This window comes from Choloepus didactylus, chromosome 1, assembly GCF_015220235.1.
Source record: "Choloepus didactylus isolate mChoDid1 chromosome 1, mChoDid1.pri, whole genome shotgun sequence".
Lineage (NCBI taxonomy): Eukaryota > Metazoa > Chordata > Mammalia > Pilosa > Megalonychidae > Choloepus > Choloepus didactylus.
The window spans coordinates 159646618-159664036 of record NC_051307.1 but is presented as its reverse complement, the minus strand read 5'-3'; the positions used below and the strand labels follow the sequence as shown (position 1 = coordinate 159664036).

General features: G+C 35.4%; 1 protein-coding gene and 1 pseudogene across 4 annotated transcripts in view; one reads left to right on the top strand and one right to left on the bottom strand.

The window, feature by feature from the left end:
- Positions 1 to 17419, bottom strand: part of STAG1 (stromal antigen 1) — a 425662-nt gene that overhangs the window by 326291 nt on the left and 81952 nt on the right. The window contains exon 1 of one of the 4 annotated variants that reach the window (XM_037844454.1): positions 10194 to 10217. The exons of the other annotated variants lie outside the window; for them this stretch is intronic. The gene's annotated coding sequence lies outside the window, so the exon portion shown is untranslated. Of the gene's footprint in view, positions 1 to 10193; positions 10218 to 17419 lie in introns of those variants that run through there. 4 annotated transcript variants of the gene reach the window in all.
- Positions 7658 to 10786, top strand: LOC119526259 (annotated as a pseudogene).

Below are 17419 nucleotides of genomic sequence, written 5' to 3'. Positions count from 1 at the left end.
AAAAAGAGTATTAGAAAAGCCATTTTGAAACCAGAACTTTGGAGCAGACACCAGCCACGTACCTTCCCAGCTAACAGAGGTTTTCCGAACACCGTTGGCCATCCTACAGTGAAGGTACCTGATTGCTGATGTGTTACCTTGGACACTTTATGGCCTTAAGACTATAACCGTGTAACCAAATAAACCCCCTTTTATGAAAGCCAAAAAAAACACAAAGAGTATTAGAAGATGTAGTGGCTGGAAACTTCCCAAATTTAACAAAGGGCATGAATATACACATCCAAGAAGCTCAACATACTCCAAACAGGATTAAACAAAATAGACCCAGTCTGAGGCATGATAAATTGACAACTGCCAAAAATAAAGAGAACTCTGAAAGTCACAAGAGAGAAGTAACATGCTATCTACAAGGGAGCATCCATAAGACTAAGAGCCAATTTCTCATGAGAAGTCATGGAGGCAAACAGGCAGTGGTATGACATATTTAAAGTACTGACAGCAAAATAACTGCCAACCAAGAATTCTATCTCCAGTAAAACTGTCTTTCAAAAATGAGGGTGAGATTAAGACAATTCCAGATAAAACCTGAGGGAGTTTGTCACCAACTGACAGGCCCTATCAGAAATACTAAAGGGAATTCTTCAGTTTGAAAGGAAAGGGCACTAGACAATAGATCAAAGTCACACACAAAAATAAAGATTTCCAGTAAAGGTGATAACATGGATACATACAAATGCTACTGCTGTTGTATTTTTGGTTTGTAACCCCCCCTACTTTTTACTTCTTACAGAATCTAAAATGCAAATGCATAAAAAATAACGACACATCAATGGATTCTAACTTATAATGTATAAATATACAATCTGCAACAAGAACTATGCACATTGCATATACAAGAACAGAGTGGTATAGTAACAGTGTGTGTATGCTACTGAAGTTAAGTTGGTATCAAACCAAATGAGACTGTTATACATTTAGGATGTTAAAATTTAAGCCCCATGGTAATGATAAAGAAAATACTGGAAAAACAGGCACAGAAGGAAGTGAGAAGGAATTCTAAAGAGTTTACTATAAAAATGGGCAAAGGATTTAAACAGATATTTCTCCAAAGATAAAAAAAAATGGCCAATAAGCCAATAAAAAAAAGTTTTGATATAATTGACCATTAGAGAAATGCAAATCAAAAGCATGACATACCACAACAAACACACCAGAATGGTTATTATTAAAAGTATGGAAAATAAGTGCTGCTGACGATGTAGAGAAATGGGAACCTTATACACTGTTGGTGGAGATGTAAAATGGAGCAGGTGCTGTGAAAAAGTTTGACGGTTGCTCAGAATATTAAAGAATTACCATACTGCCCAGCAATTCCACTTTTATTATATAATAAAAGAAGTGAAAGCAGGGACTTGAACAGATATTTGCACACCAATATTCATCGCAGCATAATTCACAATTGCCAAAAGACGGAAGCAACTCAAGGGTCCAACAACAGATGAACAGATAAACAAAATGTGGTATTACACATACAGAGGCATATCATTCAGCCATGAAAAGGAATGAAGACATTCTGATACATGCTACAACACGGGTGAACCTCACAGACAGCATATTGAGTGAAATATTCACAAAAGGCCAAATACTGTATAATCAATTGATATGAATTAATTAGAATATGCAAATTCATAGTCAGAAATTAGAATACAGATTACAGGTGGGGCTGGGGGTGCAGAGTTTCTGTTTGGGATGACAGAAAATTTTTGGCAATGGATGGTGCTCATGGTAGCACAACACTGTGAGTATAATTAACACTGAACTGTACATTTGAAAGTGGATAAAAAAAAAAAAAAATTTTCGGTTGTATATATGTTACCAGAATAAAAACAAACAAAAAATAAAACTGTACAACACAGAGAGACCACTAATGTAATCTATGGGCTATAGTTAATAGTATAATTACAATAATATTATTTCAAGGTACCACTCTCGTACAAAACATTAATAAGAAAAATTGTGTTTGAAAGAGACATGTATGTACAAACTCTGTACTATCTGTATGACTTTTTTGTAAACCTATAACTGCTCTAAAGTTGGTGGATGTTGATATCGGGGGGGGGGGGGATGATGGTGTTCTCCATGGTCTGTATTTTGCAACCGTCCTTAAGTTTCAAATTATTTTAAAGTAAAAGTTTTCAAAAAGTTTGAGAACTGTCTGATCAACTTTTTGCCTCTACCTCACTCATGCTTTGTCCTACAATACTATCTTAGAAAATAAGGAATCCTTCCTCTTGTTCTTGCTCCGTTCCACCATGTCAATATTTGACTCAGTAGTAGCTCTTTCCCTATGGCTAAAAACCATTCCAGGGTTCCCTTATCATTTAAAATACATAAAGTATGTAACTCCCTATACTCTCTAGGCCCCACACTCCATCTTTTCCTTCCTAGCAAAGCAGCTTATGGCTTCTCATCCTCTCCTCTAATTAAAATAACAAATAAACCAAAAGAACATCTTTTAGCCCAATTAACCTCTGGAAGTACTGGTTCAAAAATTCACCAGGGGAGGGCGGGGCAAGATAGAGACACAGAGAGGGGTGGAATTTAGTTAATCCTCTAGACCAGCTAGTAAATAGCCAGGAACAAGTAGTAAATTGTCTGGAACAATTGTTGGGAGACATCCATGACTGTTCACACATTGTACACCAGCCTGGAATGCTGGAACGGCTGAGATCGCAGGATAAAAGCTGTAAGTAAAAACTGCAGAACTGGCGCCCTTCGCCACAACGGAATGGCAGGATGAGCTGCAAAACTTCGCTGTGGGAGAAAGAAGCAGCCCCTGATGAGAGCAAGGGAATGTAGCTCAACCAAGCTCGAAGTGCAGTTTTAATTAACAAATGTGGACTGCTGAATACAAGCTACAAGCAAAGATAACCTCCTAACAAACAGGAAAATACCCTGGATTCACTCCCAGTGGAGAGGAGGTGGGGCTGACAGAAAAAAAATATGAAGACTTTTGGAGACTGCTTGAGCTTAGAATACTGGAAAATGGCTGTGTAAAAAGAAAAGGAGTACAGAGGACCAGGTACTATCTCTGGCTGACAAGTGAAACTAGGGGACCGGGACTGGCTCTGAAAAGGGGCTTTCTCTCTTTATCCTTTTTTTTTTTTTCCTCTCAACCTGAGTAGCTCATTGGAGAAAGCCTGAGGCATTTTCAGTTCTCAGCTCTGACCCAGGCAAGGGTGGCATTAACAGAGTCTGAGAAACAAACGAAGAATTCAAATGCAGAAGATAACTCCCTAGGGGGTGTATCTTCCCTAAGAAAAGGGGGGCGGGGCCCAGCTCAAAGTGGCTGCCTTCCCTTCAGACTCAGACCCCAGGGCCTGTGGGAAAACAATTAAACCAGAAACTACTTAAGCTTGGCTTCTGACACCCCCAGTCTCTGGCCAGAACAGGATCTGCTGAGAATGAAAGGGACCACACCTCTTTATACCAGTGGGTAGGGACGGGTTGACAGGGGACACCTGCTGGGCAGGATAGGAAAAGCACAGCATCTAGAGGCCTCACAGGAAAATCTGTCAATCTTCTAGGACTTACCCTCAATGAAACCTGATACTGAATACAGCATCCTCTTGAGACCTGAACCCCTGTGGTCCGGGAAAATCTGATTGGGGTAATCAAGGAAACCAGAGGCCTAAACAGAAAACTACAAATCACACTAGGCAAAACAAAGACAGTCAAAGGAACAAACTTACACTTAACTGAGATACAAGAAGGGAAACAACTAATTAAAGATCTTCCAACAAATATGCTAAATCAATTCAAAAACCAATTCAATGGGTTGAGGGAAGATATGGCAAAAGAGATGGAGGATACAAACAAAACACTGGGCAAACAAAAGGAAGAACTCGAAAGTTTGAAAAGACAACTGGCAGAACTTACGGAAATGAAGCGCACAAAAAAAGAGATGAAAAACATAAGGGAGACATACAACAGCAGATTTCAAGAGGCAAAAAGAAAAGATTCATGAATTGGAGAACAGGACACCTGAAATTCTACACACAAAAGAACAGATAGGGAAAAGAATGGAAAAATATGAGCAACTTCTCAGGGAAATGAAAGACAGCATGAAGAACATGCTAGGAAAGAAGTGACATGGTGGAAATGTAACCCATAACATTCTTTGAAATTTGCTATATAGCTTTTTAAATTGTAATTTGAAAGTTATCACTTTTTTGAATATATGTGATATTTCACAGTAAGGAATTAACTGAAACTATGGTACTGTAACCCATAACATTCTTGGAAATTTTCTATATAACTACTTCTTAAATCATACTTTGAAAGTTATCACCTTTTTGCATATATGTTATATTTCATAATTAGGAAATAACTGAAACTATAACCCATAACATTCTTTGAGATTTGCTGTCCAAGTACCTGTTATATTGCACTTGGAAACTTATCACTTCTATATAAATGTTATATTCCAAAATAAAAAAAGAATTGTGAAAAAAAAAATTCACCAGGAAATATTTTATGATAGTAAGGAATTATTATGTTGATGTTTTTAGTGTTTCTTAGAGCCCTTGTATTTTATAGATAGATATTAAAATATTTACAGATAAAATTTTATGATGTCAGAGATCTGCTTCAGATGAATACAGGATAGAAGAAAATGGGTGTGAGTAGAGATGAAATTATATTAGCTATAAACATATAACTGTTGAAGCTGGATAATAAGTACGTAAGGGGTCACTATACAATTCAATCTACTTTTGTATATACTCGAAATTTTCCTTAATAAAAAGATCACTTCCTCTTCCTCCTCCGCCCTCCCTTCCACCACCACCACCACCACCATCATCATCATCATCACCATCCCACAGATCTCCACACGATCTCTTTCAACTAGAGCATGGTTTTTCACCACCACTGAAATCTCTAGAGTCACCTGGGTCCAAGGAGTAGCCCTCCCCCCACCACCACCCCACCACCCTCCAAAACACTCCCAAACCCTTGCCCACATGCAACAGAGAACTGCTTTTACTGACAGACTGTAATGCATTCTTCAGGTATAAAAGGGTTGATAATGCTAATTTTTAAAGTATCTGATAACTCAAAAATCTTTATTTAGAATTCTAATTTTACTACAGTTTCCTGTGTACATTTTTTTAGATGGCCCAGTTACCTAAGTCATCGATGGTTACAGAAACTGAGTTTCTCTTCTCAACAATACTCCACACCTCCCTATACTTCAAAAGATAAATTAACTGAATTTAATTTTAAATTACATTTTCCTCCAAAGTACTTATCTCAGCTAATGGAATCATCTAGTCACCCAAGCTGGAAAACTGGCAACTCTAAAATCACCCTTGACTCCCCGCTTTACCTCACACAATCCAGTTCATGTAACCTGCAGAATGTACTTTAACCTCATCCCTCTAATCCTACTCACACTTCTTTAATAAATTCCCCACCCCACCATTCTCTTGAATACTACAACAGTCTCCTAGTCTTGTTGCTTGCTTTAATTCAATCCTGCACCCTGGAGACAGACTGATTTATCTAAAACACTAATTTAATCAGACCTGGTCCTTTCTTAAAATCTTACAAATACTTTTCTTCTACTTCTTAGGATAAAATTCAAGTTCCTAAGCATAGCAAGCAAAGTTAGTAATGATCTATTTCCTTAGCCTCACCTCCAATCTCTTCCTGACAATGTCATGTATGTCTCTTGTAACACCAAACTACTTGCACTTCACTGCAAACACCATTCTGTTTCACCAATATGCCTTTTTTCATGCTTTTTGCTCCCTGCAACATTCTATTTACCATTGTGTTTGTTTATTTGTTAAACTGAAAGAGTCCAGCTCCAGGTAGGATAAAGTATAACAATGAAATGATAAAGTATAACAATGAAAAACTATTAGCTTGTTTTTACAAAAAGAAAAAAAAACTGATTAAAAATAATAGGAAATAAAGATCCTATTCAAAACAACAATACAAAAATATAACAGGTCATACAACATAAGGTAAGTGGTATGGCATATTCATACCATAGTACCTTATGTCAGAATACAGCAATGTCATAACTGTTGCCCATCCCTGCTGGAGAGCGTATTTGTGTGAATCGACACTGGGTTTGAATGTAAAAGTCTTTGAACTTTTTACCAAAATGGTTTCTTTTCATTAGGTTTGTCAAAAAGTTGTAATTTGAATATAATTACTTTAAAACTTTAATGGCAGTTTTATGTTCAAATGTTTTGTTCTGAACTACAATGTAAAACAAGACTGCTTTTAAAATAGCTTTATTTTTACTTCCATGGCAATTTTTTACACATCTTTTGGTGAGTAGACTTTACCATATCCATTAATAAAATATTGATTGTTATTTTTAACGGCAAATTTCTCATTATTTAAGTTTGGATCTGAAAAGGATATGATTTCTAAAATAGTCACTGTTAGATTTAAAATGTTAAAAGTTTCTAAAAGCATGAAGGGAAACCTATTCTGTACTATACTGTAAATAGGCAAAAGTTTTCAAGGAACTGAAGTACCGGACAGATGTCTATTTTTTCTCATATACTGGAATGTAAAATCATGATGTTTGTATAACTGTTGATCCAACTGTTTTTATAAATTTTATTGTGGCATATACAGTATTGTCATACAGTTGAAAACAAACAAAAGTTTCCTAATGTAAGTGCTCTGAAATGTTCACACTGTATACATGAGTATAGTTTGGTTTCTTCTGATAGATCAAAGAAATTAAAATAAATTCTACTATACCATTTTGTTAAAGAAGTTCTTTAAAATATCACATATTTTCAGCAGGTATTAAATAAAATTCATGCAATTTTCCACTTGGATATTTCTTCCTGAATACAAGAGAACATGAATTCTCATATCCTTTTATTCCATCATCAGAAAAAAAACCTTAATGATTTGATTCTGAAATTCTTTATCTCTTCATTATTAAACATGAACATATTTAATCAAAACTACCACACAGGAAAAAAAGAATAGGAAATAAAGATCTCATTCAAAACAACAATACAAAAATACAAACCTGTGTATGAACTTTCCAAAATGTACTCAGGATAAACACGAAGGAAGAACTCCTCTGAAGTTCATTTTAAAAGACTTGACTAATGATTATTTCTGAATAAGTGATATTTTATTCCTTGCTTTTGCTTCTCTGTGTTTGGTACAATAAACAAGTATTACACATGCAATAAGAACGAACTACAATATTGTTTTAACACATCTGTATAGACTTGAATTCAACTTTTTAGAGAGGCACATACTATTATAAAGTTACATATACATATACACACATATACACATCACCTAGAGGCCTAATCAAATTGTAAAAGGCCTTCAGTGACAGTTCAGGGAACTTAGAACTTTAATTTGCCCAATGAAGCTATATGAGTTGGGAAAATGACACTAATAAGACATATTATATAAATATTAATTTAAGGCAGGGTATAAGAGAGACCTGCGGAATTATAGCCTAGTGATAAGGAAACCAATTACAAGACTTTTATGATAGACCAAGCAGGAGATGTTAAGGGACTTAACCATGGTGCCAGGAGCAGGAAAACAAAAAGAGACATGAAAATATATAAAAAGAGTAAACTGGTAGCTCTTAGCAATGAATTTGATGCAGTGGTTTCAAAAGAGGGACTCTGAAAGCGACATAATTCAAATTCCGCAACTGAGATTGGTGGCAGAACTTAAAAAACAAGGAAGGAAGGATGAAGAGTTGGGGAGGGAAACCCTCCCCACAAGGAAAAAAAGGTTGAAGAGCACACAGGCAACTTCAGAAGTAAGAGCTAACAGTGAATGCTCAGAAATGCGTAACACAAAATTACAAAGTATCAAGTAAAATACAGGAAACTGGGAACCTGAATTTGGATTCAGGAAACCTAGACTTTAATCTTGGCTTTTATATTTAATAACTTCTCACTCGGCAATTAAACCCTCATTGCCCATGCTAAAATAGTATACTTTGCAAACTGCTCACTCGCTCGCTCTCTATTGACAGAAGGATCCTTTTACAAACAGTCTTATACAGCCTTCCCATGCAGACCACCACCTTAAATGAATTGAACCTTACCTAAGTGGGATAGGAAACCTGGAGCCATGCCCACATATCACACCCAGTGCCACATCTCTAACGGCCCCGAGATACCTCCATGATAGCCTGGGCTTAGTGGAAACCAATGGGAAAAACGGAAAAAGAATTTTAAAAAGTACATAATCTTTATGATCACCTTCAATATTAGCACCTCAAAAGAAGTAACATCTTTAGTAGAGTGATTCAGAACAAAGGAAAAGTATACTCGAGAATACCCTTGTTTAAGTAGGATAATGTCACAGACAGAAGTTGAAAGACCTCAGAAAAATTTCAGAAGTTCCAAGAAACCAAGTGCTTTCTCATGCACGTAAGATCTTACTAAGGAAAAGAAAATAGACTTAACTTCATAAAAATTCAGTTCCTGCACATCAAACAAGCAAGTTAAGAAAAACACCACGAATAACAATCAAAGGGTTGACATTAACATAACAGTTGATGGCATATAAAAAGAGATTAAAAAAAAAAAACTAGTAAAAGACAAAGATACAGGAAAAAAATGGCTAATAAACTTACAGAAATCTCAGTATCACTAGATCATTTGATTACTGCTTTAAATATAATTTCTTTGATCAAGAATGAAGTTAGGCAGTTTCCCCTCAAGAAAATATTATAAGTGATAATACTCAAAGGTAGCAAGGTGAAATGAGAATGGCAGTCTCCTATTCTGCTGGTGTATAACCCTTCAGTAAATATTGCAATCACTATTAAGAAACTTGAAACTCATTCCATAAAATCGGGAACATGACAAAGATGTTCACTAGCAATGCTATCATTTAATATAATACTAAAGGTCCTAGCCAATGCTGAAAGAAACAAGAGCACAAGCATAACAAGAAGGGAAGAAACCAGATTATCTACATTTTAAGCTATCAGAATCTAAAACTATTGGAACTAAAGCATTTAGCAAGATTGCCACATATACATTAACAGAAAAATCCATAACATTTCCCTCCATTAGTAATAACCAATTAGAAAATACAATAAAATACAACCCTGGAAAGACTGGAAGAGAAGTGCCTGAAAAACAATTACACTCCCAGAATGTGAAGGCAGTCAGCCAAAGGGAAAAAATCTGGCTACCTTTCCTACCCATTTTGATAGAACTGAACACATCAGTATTGGGGATTTATCTGTAATGGAAATCCAGGAATCCTCATGTACTGCAGGTGTGAGTGCAGACTGGTGCAACTATTCTGAAGAGTAATCTGGCAATATTTAGTGCAATTGGATATATGCCACCCAATCCACTAATCCAATTCTTGAATATATCCATAAGGGGATATATATGAAAATGCTCTCCTTTTTTAGCATTGTTTGACATTAGCAGAGAGCTGGAAGAATCTAGGCGTTCATCATTGCTGTAATGATTAAGTGTGGCAGATGGAATATTAAGAAGCCATTAAATTCAATGGATGAGACAGGCATAGAGCAATATGAATTGAATCTTAAAATGCAATGCTTATACTGTGGACAGTGGATTGTATACCATGGATGATTATACGGTGTGTGAATGTATTTCAACAAAACTGAATTTAATAAAAAAAAAAATGCAATGCTTAGTTAAAATAAAAAAAAGTAAAGAACAAAACGATGCCAATTCCATTTTATGTTCAAGTTAAAGCATATCCACACAAGACAACGTATGTTTTACAAGAATGCACTCATATGTATCAACCATATTAAAATGGTTGCCTATGAAAAGAGAAAGAGTAGATAATTCATATAAAAAGGAAATAAATAAATGAAAGCAAAACCTTAAATGAATTAATAATTGCAGTATGCCACGGACTAAGGACCGGAATTAATGCAATCCTCTGCACCTGAAGTGCAACAACTAAATTTAAAGTAAGTTAAAAGTCCTAAGAAATTAAAAACCCTTGAAGAAAATAATTAGTAATATGCACCAAGAACCTTTAAAAGATCAGTAATAGTGACTTGGTAATTTCTCTTCTAACAGTGTTTACTGACTGCAGGAGACAATCTTTCTAGACAAGTCCACAGAGGAGGCAGGAGCGACCCGAGTGGGGCTGGCCTGGGGTGCACTCCACACCTTGGGAACGTTACTGCATGTGGAAAAGGCCTTCCAGAGCTGTTCTGGGTTGCATGAGACTCATTCAGGAGACATCTGCAATGCTTGTGTCTTGCTTGTGAAAAGATGGAAGAAGCTGCCAGGAGGAACAAAAAAAAAAAAAAAAAAAACGGAATCATGTGGTAGATGCAAGGGCAGGACCCAGTCTAAAGACTACACTGAAACCAAAGAAAGTGAAAACTCTGTCTGGAAACAGGATAAAAAGCAACCAGATCAGTAAACTGCAGAAACAATTTAAGCATCACAATTCTGATGATCACAGTACCACAAGCACCTCCCTAGCCCAATCTCCATGCTACAGTAACAAGTCAGATGATGGCTCAGGCACTGAGATGGCTTCTGTCCATAACAGAACACCAGTCTTTTCCTTTTTATATCTCACATACTGGAAAAGACAGAAAATATGCTGTGGGATTATCTATAAAGGCCATTTAGGGGAAGTCCTCATTGACACACATCTGTCCAAACCTTGCTGTAGCAGTAAGAAAACAGCTGCTGAGAAGCCACAGGAATAGGGGCCAGAGCCTCTACCCATCTCCACTCAGGAGTGGTGACTGAGGTTTATGTAGAAGGGGAACACGAAAAAAAAAAAAAAAAAAAAATGGGGGGGGGAGACAACAAAGTGACCCTTGTATTTTTAACTTGGATACTTGCTATTCTGCCAAAGGACAATTTTTAGAATGGTTTTGAATGGGTTATTTTTCCCCCAGTTCCGCAAACTCTGAAGCCAGTGTCTAGCTTACTAAAAGAAAAAGAAAAGTGTATATAATGTTTAAGATGCTGAGTATTTCATAGGAAAGCTGAATGCTACTGTAAAGTGCTCTTTGAGTCTTTTTTTTTTTTTAATCTCCTTCTCATGAATGAAACTAGGGAGATTTCAGGGGACAGAGACAGGATTTGCTGTATGATAAACTATATGCAGTTTTAGTCTTTTCTATATTGAGAAGCAGTGGTTGGGGCATTTTTCAAGATGGCTGGCTACACTTGTTTTCCCTCGTGATAGTAAATTTGTTAGGGGCAGATACCTCCAAGGGCAATTATATAGACTTGCCCCTGGAGATATCTGTTAACAGTTTTGAAATACTAAGGTCTTGCCAAGGTTCTGATGATTCAAACTGTACTATTGAAATATTAAGCAGGAAAGACTAAGCTTTCTGGTGCAAATACCTTGAAAGGAAAAGTAATTACTAAATATACAGAGAGGTAACTTGACTGTATATGTTGCAATGTTGCATCCTGTGTCACCTCCCTCCATTTTAGTATTTGATAAAGATTTTAATTTATATGAAACTTCTAAAGCAGAATCAAAGCTCCTCTTGGGAAAATGGCACGGCTACATGAATAGTACCAAAACATTACCACATGGTAGAGAACACAAACCACTAAAAATGTCTGAAAAATAAAGTGGGCAAGTCTTCAAGATGGCACAAAACAAAGGTTAATGCTTCTGGGGGCACATTTCTTAGAGAGCTTGCCTAGTGCGTATATAATTGACTTTTGTTTGTGTTATATGACTGGTGACTTCATTGCAAATCTGCACAATTCAGTTTTAGGTCTGGATTACTTCAGTTGACCTTTGTAAAGGTTTTATCTGTGTAGAGTCGGTGTTAGACCTGTTTTAAGCTACTTGGGTTTTTTTTTTTTTTTCTCTTTTCAACATTTAAAGCAAAATTCTAAAGAAAAGAGGTGTGTGTGAATGCTGAGTGGGTTGGTTTTGATTTGGCCTCTTCTAAGTCAGGCTTTCTGAACACTGATATGTTAGGTGATAAATCCTGAACACGGAGCTCTTCAATTCTAAAATCTCTATTAAAAACCTCTCACTTGAATCCAAAACAAAGTACTCTCATTGCCTCATTTCTAAAATTTCAGGAAAAAAAAAAAATCACTTTTCATGATGGGAGGAGAATTTTTGCTTACCTTCTAATAATAACATGCCTCAGTGCTTATTTTTAAAACTGGATTTTAAAAATTGGATAGTATAAATAACAAGGATTGAACCACTTTTTATAGGCACCCTATAGTTTATAGTTTTTAATCTTTAAACTTAAAAATCTTTATTTCTTCCTTTTGGGAAAACCTACATGCTACAGGACACCAAATGCACAGATTATACAGTGAGTTGGGTCCACTCCCCCACAGCCTTTGAGGTGTATTGCAAGAGTTCCATCCATTATTATCTTCCTCCTGGGTTATATTTCAAATTTTTTTTTTAATTTTTTGTACCTTTTGACTGCGGTATTGGTGGTAGAATACACTATAACACGGATCATCTCTACTTCTGTATTTATTTATTTATTACTAGACCTCAACCACAGTCTTCTTTTTCCCCTTCCACCTTTCTATTTTTGTCGGATGTACTGTATGTAGTCATGCACTTTGTATTAATATACTAGAAATCTACAAATCTGTTTTGTACTTTTTATACTGTTGGACACTTATCAAAACTTTTACAAGGGTATTGAATAAATTTAGTCATAAAATTTTAAAAAAGTGTACTAAAGTAGAAATAAGAAATGTAGGCAGAAACTACATTCAAAAACATTCACCAACCTTGAAATTTTTGATATCAAGAAAACTGAAAGCTACTTAATGTCCTACAAATGGAGAGCAGTTACCTGTGAATTATTTTTAAATACCATTAAAAACAATGTCTGTGAAGAATTAAAACACAAAATGCTTATGATAAAATAAAGAAAGAAAATGGTAACGCATAGACTTACATATAAAGGATGACCTCTACTTCTGATGTTTTACACACACTCATACCCACAGAAAAGGACTAAAAATGAAATGCACTGAAATGCTCATGTGGCTACATTTATTATGGATTTAAGCATGAATTCCTATACTTTTCTTATATTTCCTGGCATTAAACATAAAAAGAGAGAAATTTTTAATAATTATATTTAAAAAGACCATAAACCAGTACTACCAGAATTGTCCCAGGCAAACCAAGAATATGGCCACCAAGTAACACAGACACTATCACTTGACAACATAATGATTTTCTTTAAAAAAAAAGGGGGGGGGGGCATAATGATCATGAGATTTTGGCATTTAGAAGACATTTATTAAATGTCTAAAAATTATAGTTCTGTCAAAAAGTGGGGGTACTCAACATTCTCTGTAGGTCTATAACGAAATTTTCTTTAATATCCCAATACATTCCTTTAATAAAGGAAAGAATAAATCAAAAATAAGGTCACATGCAAGTACTAATTAATTTTTGTCACTAGTTATTATCAGCTAGTAAATTCATAAAGTTAAATACAACTATATATAAATATAGTTGTAATTTACTGTATCAATTTCAATACTACCACCATATTCAATAATTTCTCAAAAACCCTAAGATAAAGTAGAAACAGCAGATACTTAAAATTAGCTACTTTGTCTTAGTCCTGTTTCCTACACCCAGTTATCTAACCAACTGTAGATGGTTTTACAAACTGAAAGCACCACTGGGGGGATGTTAATCTATTATTTTGATAAATCTTTTCTGAATTATAAATTTCATAATCATGTTTTAATTATATTTGGTTTACACAACTGCCAAAACTAGCATGGCTCTATTAATTTTCATTATGGCAGTTTTTAATTATGCTTGATTTTACTTAATTAACAGGCCTAAATATTCAAAGTACACACCAACATCCCCCCTTTTCACACCATTACATATCCTAAGAGATAGGCAGGTTAACAGGACTACCTTAAAAATCCAAATGAGAGAAGACTCTAATTTAATACACTTAAGTAGAGTAAATTTAGACACTTTCCTAGTTTTAGCACTCTTTCTGACTCTGCAGGATTAACAACCTTCCCATGCTTCAATATAATTAACTCTTCTGTGGTAGGTGATAAAGAGGGCAGAACACAGAATGTAACTGACAGCTGTGATTGTTCTTTAAACAGTAAAGTGAAGAAAAGTGGTAACATGAGCTTCCAACAGTGTAAAGCAGTCCTGAAAATTATTTTTCCCCCAAATCTGTACTGTCTTACTTTCATTATTCACAGATCTTCCAAGCGAGTAACAGTAATATAAGTGTTAAATTTTTGTGTGCTGTTCTGTTAAACTTCAAGGGCTTTAAGAGGATTTCTTCGAAACCCTCTTCCATTTGCTCAATTCTCTTCTCAAGCATATTAGACTCCATTAACAGCCAATCATGTAAGCTGAGCTGCAAGTGACCTGAGAGTTACCATAGCAACAACTGCTTTCTGAAATACGTGCTATGCATTTTAAAAGCTCTCACAGAGAGGATACTACATCTATCAATTAACAACCAAAGCTCAACACAGCACAGTACCCAAATGAAATGAAAAGCTCAACATACCTTATCAAGGCAACTATTTCATAACAAAAAGGGTAGTTGTTATGTGGTTTACGAATTTCAAAATCAAGCCTATAATTAATAACACAGAATAGATGAATACCATATTTAGTAATGCACAGAAATGACACAGTAAAGAAAGAATAATACACCAGGACTATATTTAGCAATGGACCATCATGAGTAATGAATGAACATATGCTCTACTATACTGCCAAATTTTCATGCACAATTTTACTAATGAAAAAGTTGGCCCTAAATGTAGTATTATAATAAAATGCTTCCCATCACACATATGGCACAAACACACACACCACTCTTCATATACAGGAAGAGATGTATATGCAAATAGCAAATACAAAAGACATTCCAATGTTTTCAAGAAAAATCTTTATTTTGGCAATTCATTGGAGACAGACATCTCTACTTCAAAGACTGTCCTGGGAAAACTCCTTCTCATAAAAATGCACAGCTAGCCAGTTTACCCGCAAACTTAATGAACTGCATGCAATTCTGCTATAATAAAAACAAACGTTCAGAGACAAACTTCTCTCTGCAAAATAATTTCAAAACTGATACATAATGAATGTTGCTGATTAAAGAAAAAATAGGAAATACACAATAAACACTTAGTAGTCTTAAAAAATCAATTTCTAAAACAATACTCAACCAACTAATTCAAGTAAAAAGGATGCACAAAATGTATTACACAAGATGTTTTTTATCAGAAAAATAATAGCTACAAATGGGATAGTTCCTTCATACCAAATGCTATACCATCTCAAGATGATGGAAAGCATACCACATTTCTCCTTTAATATAAAACCTCATCTTTTACTCCAATCCTATATTCCTTGTACTTACACAATTGTGAATATGATCAAACAATGCAATCAAAATCCACTTCCAAAGAGAATACTAATTCCTAAGATCTCCTGAGCACTTCTCAACAATTTACATGCATTAATTCATGAAATCTTCACAATATCCCTTGAGGTAGCTATTCACATTATCCCCATTTTACAGATGATATAACTGAGAACCAAAAATGTTAAGAAACTTACAGAAAGTCATATAGCCAGCAAATTGTGGAACCAATGTTCTAACCCAGCAATCTGACTTGTTCTTCACCCTTAACTATTACCCACAAAGTGAATATAGTTTGCAGTCTCCAACCCTTCATCTTAACTGAGAGTGTAGATCTTTGAGAATAACGCCTTGATGTTTCTCTAATCTCCTCTCACCTTTTTTCTCCTTTAGTTGAGCTAACTCCTTAGCTATGACAATTTGCCAGTTTAATAATTCTAGTACATCAAAAAAGAGATTAAAAAATCAAGTAGGTTGAGAACAAAAAAAGAATACCAGGTTTATCTATAAAGCTTAGTTTAAAAAGTGCATGTGAAAATTTCTTTTTAAGCAAAAGGACACATGTATGAATGAATATGGTTATGATGATGATCTTGACAGATAACAGTTATTAAATGCTTACTACATGTCAGGCACTATCCTATGAGCTTTCTTTACATGCTCTAACACTTAATTCTCACAACAACCCCATGAAGTAGATACTACTATCTCTAAGTTAGAACAACCAAGCAGGCACAGAAAAATGAGGTAATCTGACTAAGGTCACACAGCTAATAAGCGGTCAAAAGCCTTTGACAGCCTAAACAGAGGAAGCTCACTCTTAACCATTATCCAGCTAATCAGCACCAATGATAAGTAAAGATTTGACAGGTAGTTGATATGTCACACAGTTCTAAAACCATTCCTAAAAATAAGTGTGGCTATTCATACAGATTTAGCAAGGATACAGTTTTAGAAAAACTGGACAACACCAAAAACATACAACTGAGCACTGTTACAACAGTCGAAAGCCTATAGGGCTTCCAATTCTAGATGGGAGTCTGAACACACAAAAATGCCTTTCCTCCCAACTGGAGTCTTCAAGTAATGAGGGAGGCTGCTTTGTTTTTATTCTCAGAGAAAAAAAAATAATCAAATCAGAAATGTATGGAAAATGGTCCCTCACTGGATCAAAAAATTGAGATGATGATTGAAAGATATAAAACAAATAAGATCAGATTAAGAAAAAATTAGTACAAGGAACTGCAGCCAAGATAGTCTGGGTATTCCCAATTCAGCCAACACTGTGGGGAAGGGACTGGGATACCATCAAGGCAAATCACTAATTAAAGAACTGCATTCCAAATGACTTAGTCAACTAGGCCTCTCCTCCTCTCCTCCTTACTTAATAAAGAGAAAGAGCTAGCAACAATGGCCTTTGGCCTCAGGATGCACCCAGGTTCTAGATTACCATGGGTTTGAAACAATTTCATGAGTCACAGCCACAATTTTTTAATGATACAGAATGGAGAGAATAGAAAATACAAAGTAAGGGTCTGTACTATTTTGTGAAGTTTTCCTTCAGGTATATATTTATAAATTCATTTATATGTGTGTACTGAGTTGCAACGTAAAACGTATTTTATACTATGGATCACAGTTTTTAGAAAGTTGGAAAGCCATTGTGCTAATTAAAGTATACAGGTCTGCAGAGGGCTCCTAGGTAGGTGTTGGGACCTGAAAAAGACGTAGAGCAGCAACTGAGACCCTAAAGCATTCCCCCCCCAGATAAGCCATCATTATTTGGACAACTGTGGGTATCCTACTGCCTGCTTCCTTCTCAACCATATACCTTAATACAGTATTTCTCAACCTTTTTTCAATCATCAACACCCCAAGTAGTCTTTTCACATATATTTTCCCTAATTATTCCCTCTACGCAACTGTAGTACCTGTTTATCTGTTTGTTGTATATAATGTATACAGTATAAACTGTTAGAACTTCTAATGGTT